Here is a 6380-nt window from a genome sequence, read left to right as displayed (position 1 = left end):
GTGCGTCGACAATTTGAACGATTAAACTGGGTTTATATCTTCGATGTTTACTGATGAACTGAATGATGGATTCTTGAGTCTTGTTGGGATCTTCTTGAGAAAACACAGGTACAATCATCAACAGGGCCAAAAAATCAAGTTATTAGCAAAAGCGAATATCGATAATTAAAAACCGATCACTGCAGATACGCCGTTATGATAATCAACACGAAAATTTGTCGTCTTATTATTTACAGCTGTTGCATCTTAATGGAAATTTTCAGAAATGGAGTTAATGGAATCGACAATAAAAATTCAATTAGGATCACTTTACCTTCGACATGGCCCTCGAAATAGGGAGTCGATGCTGGTTATGGATCCTTTGCATATTCTGAACCCCATACATAAAACATAAAATTAGCGCTCAAAGCAACCTTATTTCTATGAAAGTCCACCTGGGGAACTTTGATTGCACTGTCAGTCAACCATTTCGAGCAAAATATTTGGTTTGAAGCGTATAACAGATATTTTAACAGTTTAGTAAATTAAATCACATAAGAGGGTCCATACACGGCGTGTATATGAGGAAGGTTTATCACAAAAAAATAGGCATCGCCAAATCTTTCACCATTCGAAAGTATAAGGTTTTAGCTTTCATTTTACGTATTCCCCAAAAAAAATCAAACGAGGGATCCCGGACATTTTTTTTATTTTAAATTTTTGTTCCTTAGAATACAATATTTTAAATGTGATCTTAGTAAAATACGGTTTTATTACTCTTTAGCTCAATGAAAACTTCTATTTGAAATACAAATTCATAAAATAAAGTTATATTTGGTCTAATTTTAGAAAAAAAAAAATTAAACTGTCCTATGTGATTTTGAGGATTTAATGAGCCATAGGACACTTATTCGAGTTGATGTGCTTGAAGTTCGACAGTTTGAAACTTATTCGTACTGGAAAATTAAATCGATCCGAGCATTTAATCATTCCTTTACATTGTTAGAATACGTTTACTTATTATTCTTCTGTCTGGCATTACACCTCTGCTAGGATATAACCTGCTTCTCAGTTTGTTGAGTTATTATTACTTGAGAGTTCCTTTGCCAATCAATCATAAATCAATTTGTTTATTGTGTGTAAGAACCAATCAAGTTTTTGACAGTACGGTCTATGAATGCGATCGTCATATTCCTTCTTTGCTGGAATGAGTTATCTGCATTGAAAGCCAGATATCTCTCGGCGATCGCATTCATAGACCTCACAGATGCCTCAGAAAGATCCAAAACAATAGTACTAATAAAAAAGGTTACGCAAAAACTACTATCTGTATTGGTTCATTAGGAGGTTGAAAAAAATATAACCGATCAACACTACAACAGCCTTCGGAAGGAAGCCGAAAGGAATGAAACGAAAAATGATTTAACACCCTACATCCCAAGCCTTAGCGAAAAACTTTAAAAAATCCACGGAGGCATGCAAGTCGATTCTGATCGACCATTTCAAAAATATCTGAAACTTTGCACAGTTTTCCAGTTCCATCTAAATCGTCATTTTCAGATATCAAATCTTCAAGTTGAGTCACGACTAACTTTTCAAAAGGGTGTATGTGAAAATGGTTCAAAAATATTCAAAAAGCTGCACAGCAAAAACGGTTCGTTCGATTGTTAGACAACTAAAGAAACAAAGTTAGACAACTAAATAAAGATTCCAAAAAAAATACACACAGTAAAAAAAAAATTTTTTGCATTAAAAAACATCATTTTGTCACAAAAACTCAAATATCTCAAAACCCTATCGGAATACCAACGTAATTTTTTGAGGAAAAACGGTCCATTATATTAGATATCTACCATGAAAATTTGGTGATGGTAAACCAATAAACAAAAAAGTTATGACATTTCAAATATTTCACAAATTTGACACTTAGTGAATTTTTTATTTTTTTTTCATTGTTATTTTTTTTAGGACCGCAGTTTGTTGCTGAAATTTTTGTTAAGGGTACCACATGAGGTTAACAAGTTGTTTTCATGATATTTTATTTAATTATTCATAACTATTATAGCATCTATTAGAAAGTTAGACGCGATCCAGTGTTGTGATCTAAAGTCTTGATAGTGTCATATTTTTTATTGTACGTAACTGAAGAAAAATTCTCTCAATAGTGTTGAAACCTTTTGATAAAAGAAACCTATAAGAAATCTAATATTGAAGACAAAAGCTACAAAAAAAGTTTTCTATACAGGTATACGACTAGTTTACCTGCAAAAAGTTTACCTCGTAGAGAACAAGGCGGGTCTATACCCAGGTGATCTAGTATACGTAAAGCAGGTCGGTTTTCTCGGCGCTGGTTTTCTCCACAAAGTTAAAATCTGATTACACCGGGGTATAGACCCGCCTTGGTAGAGAATAGACTTTGTTAATCATATTTGGGAGAAAGCGAGTAACTTCAACAACATCAAAAACATGATAGGTACATACCATGAACATACTCACGAAAAAGCTAAAAATATACTACCACTATGGTTATAAAAGATTTAATTGTAAAATTTTTCTTCAGTCAAGCAAACGACACCAAACTAGTCAGTAAAAACTTAAAAGTGATTTTGTTTATTAAAATCTAACGAGCAACATGAGTAGTCGCTTTCTCAACTGTTGCAGGCCGTTTGCAGAAAAAAGTGTTCGAAAGAGCTACGAAATCTCACCGAAAGCACCATAGATAAACTGAAAGCGGCTGGTTATGCTCCAATGTCTACATTGAATACAAATTTACGCATTTGTACGTCCTGCCGTTTAAACGTTGACAAACGGGCAATCTGTACATCATCGGTGGATCAGGTTGCAGGAAGTTCGAAAACAACAACAACTGAGGAATTACTAGATGCACCGACAACAACTGAGGAGTTTCCAGAAGTACTAAGTGCAGATAGTCTTGCCACGGTACCATCAGCGACATCTGTTTCAACAAATCAATCAGAAGATGAGTGCATCCAGAAGGTCAACATCGAACGCTTCAACGAAGGGATAGCTGGAATAAAAGTGACTCCGGAATAAAAGTGATATTGTAAAAAAATTGAATAACAATAAATAAATAAATAAGTATTAATAAAATGTTTTCATGATCTCATAACGCATACCCAAATCCAAAACTTTTAAAGTTTATATATAACATTTAGAAACTCATCAATCATACTCTAAGAAAAAATATCCTGGTAAAAAAAAAATTATTTTCGTGTAATCTGTTAATTCATTTTAATTTATACATATATACATATACATATAATATTTATACATATACATAATATTTATACATATAATAAACATAATACTAATGAATACATGAAAACGACTTGTTTAATTCACGCAAGGCCCTTAACAATAAAATCAGCAACAAACTGCGGTTCCCGTAATAATTTACACCGAAAAAAATATTTTTTTTTCTACTAGGGTCGGTGTTTCCTTAGTGGACAGTCCCCTATAGTCGCACTAGTGATTTTTCACGGCCGTTTTGCTATAAATCTTTTCAAAACATTTTTTGACATGAAGGTCAGGACCTATTTATCTAAGTACCATTGATTTACATCTTGATTTTGCTCAAAAAATGATCGAAAAAAATATTTTTGCTTAAAATTTCAGCTCCCTTGCGCCTTTAGTAAACCTTTTGTTCCTGTAGTAGCACTACTGAGAGAAACTAATTTTTATTATACGAAATAATTGATGAATTAATAACTTTTTTTACATCAAAAGAAAGCTTAAGAACCACACTTTTTAGGAAAAATAAAAAAGTTTTGTAAAAATACGGTTTTGATAAGTATTTTGCCGACGCCGTGATGCTAGTGCTACTATAGGAACAGAAATTAGAAATAGTGCTACTATACACATGTATTCCTATAGTGGCACACGCGATAATAAATACAAACATTTGAGTTTTTCTAGGTTTTATATTTTTCTCACAAAACCAAGATAAAAAGCTATCAGATGATGTAAAAATAATGACGCTAGCATTATTTTTCGATTCTATACGAATTTTTGTTCTTAACTATGCGGCTATTGGTACATCGACCCTAAATGTGAAAATTGTGACATGTTTGAAATGTTTGAAATGTCATTACTTTTTTGTTTATTGGTTTACCATCACCAAATTTTTATGGTAGATATCTAATATAATGGACCGTTTTCCCTCAAAAAATTACGTTGGTATTCCGATAGGGTTTTGAGATATTTGAGTTTTTATGTCAAAAATTATGTTTTTTAATGCAAAAAAAATTTTTTTTTACTGTGTGTATTTTTTTTTTTTGGAATCTTTATTTAGTTGTCTAACTTTATTTCTTTAGTTGTCTAACAATCGAACGAACCGTTTTTGCTGTGCAGCTTTTTGAATATTTTTGAACCATTTTCACATACACCCTTTTGAAAAGTTAGTCGTGACTCAACTTGAAGATTTGATATCGGAAAATGACGATTTAGATGGAACTGGAAAACTGTGCAAAGTTTCAGCTCAATAGAAAAAAATGAATTAAAAAATTTACCAAATTTTGGTGCTGTTGCTTGGAATCACTCAATAAAACATAACGTTGAGATACCCGGAACAAGTGACATTCGGAGGACCTTCAGGCATAGCACATCTGTGGTAAAATTCAAGTGTCCTAGAAAGTGGAAGTCATAATTACAAGTAATACAGTCAAACCTCCATGAGTCGATATTGAAGGGACCATCGAGTCATAGAACAGATAATCTTTGGAATGCCGTTTCAAGGGACCATCATAGTAATCATGATTTCTAGTTTTTAGTATGGTTCCATGAGTCGATACCGATTAATGAAACATCGACTCATGGAGGGTTGACTGTATTCTTCTTCTTTCTGGCGTGACGTCCCAACTGGAACAGAGCCTGTTTTTAAGTGTTCTTATGATCACTTCCACAGTTATGTACTGAGAGCTATCTTTGGATGTTTTCAAGATACAATTTAAAAATTGAACAAATAATATAGTGGAAGCTTCGGGTGCATTTAAAGAACCAATATAGTTTCTCTTCATTCAAACGTTAAACTCGTGGAAGCAATTTTCTGTCAACAACAATAACGGGACATTCTCGCAATTGCTGCAAGAGTTAAAAGTTTTTAAACATTATCCAATAAACAACTTATAAAAAAGAAAGTTTGACCATAGTATACTCCTCTTAACGCTTTCCTAGAAGAATTTTCGAGTGATCTTGACATGTTGAGACACTTCATACACAGAACATTTCCTTCTGAAAGCATTACGTATTTTATTAAAGATACCATACTCATATCGAATATGTTTTCAGAATGTAATATGGGTAATTATTCGATTTATGCTAACGATCTGGTTTTTCAGGAAGATTAGCAAGTTAAATTGTATGTGTCTCAATTGCCCCGCAGTGTGGAGTACTTTTCTTGTTCGTGCGCTCATCAGAAAATATAAATATACTATCACATGTTGACTGATCCTTTAGATATTAAACATATTGCATATTAAACGAATTGCTACTTTCTAGGACCCACTTGCCCCGGGATATCTTGTATAGTTTTTAGCAGACTGAAAAATTAAAATCCTGCCTCTTATTTTCTACAAGCGAATGACTAAATCAAGCATTTTGAAGTATCATTTAGATTCAGAAAAATGTGAAAAATCAACGCAGCAGATTTTTTTTTATTAATGCGTTGATTTGGGTTATAAGAGTTCTATTTCATTTCAATCGTTTTCTACTCTAAATTGGTACGGAAATGAGAGCTGAAATATGTAATTGAAGGAAAAGCTACACAAAATTGTTATGAACTATGGCATTCATTCATATTAATTATGGTCAATTTTACTGGATGAGATTTTTGTCTTACAAACACTTGATGGACGATATACAAATAAAAGTTTTAGGTTTTGAACAAGTAACCAAATAACTAAACTCAAAAGCAGGCGTGCAATGCCAGACAGAAAGACAAGGTTTACAAGTTTCAGAGTGCTTCGCGGTCTTCGGCAATATTCTTTATCGTAAAAGTACCTATCGAGGTCTGTGTTCAGAATTTATATAAAGGTCAATGGGCGACCTCTGGCGATTTTTCTCTGCAAAAGTAAGTTTTCCCATAGTAAATCCCATACAAATTTTGATCGGCTGGCGCTAAAATATAGTTTCTCCGACCGTGCTGAAATTTTGCACAGTTGTTATGGGACCTTAATGCAATCCAAAAAGTGGACTGGAGCGAGAATCTAAATTTTGTCCCACACTATTAGGCATATACTTACAGTCCATGCACATTGTACCCATTGGAATAGCTGATCATATTGAAAATATTCACTTATTTGCACATCATCTGAAATCACATTTTATGAATCGGCAGAAAACCAGTCAACAAATATAAATCAATATGACCACAATTTATGAAT

This window comes from Aedes aegypti, chromosome 3 (genome assembly GCF_002204515.2).
Source record: "Aedes aegypti strain LVP_AGWG chromosome 3, AaegL5.0 Primary Assembly, whole genome shotgun sequence".
In the NCBI taxonomy this organism is placed as follows: domain Eukaryota; kingdom Metazoa; phylum Arthropoda; class Insecta; order Diptera; family Culicidae; genus Aedes; species Aedes aegypti.
The sequence above is the reverse complement of the archived record's forward strand: the minus strand, read 5'-3'. Positions refer to the sequence as shown.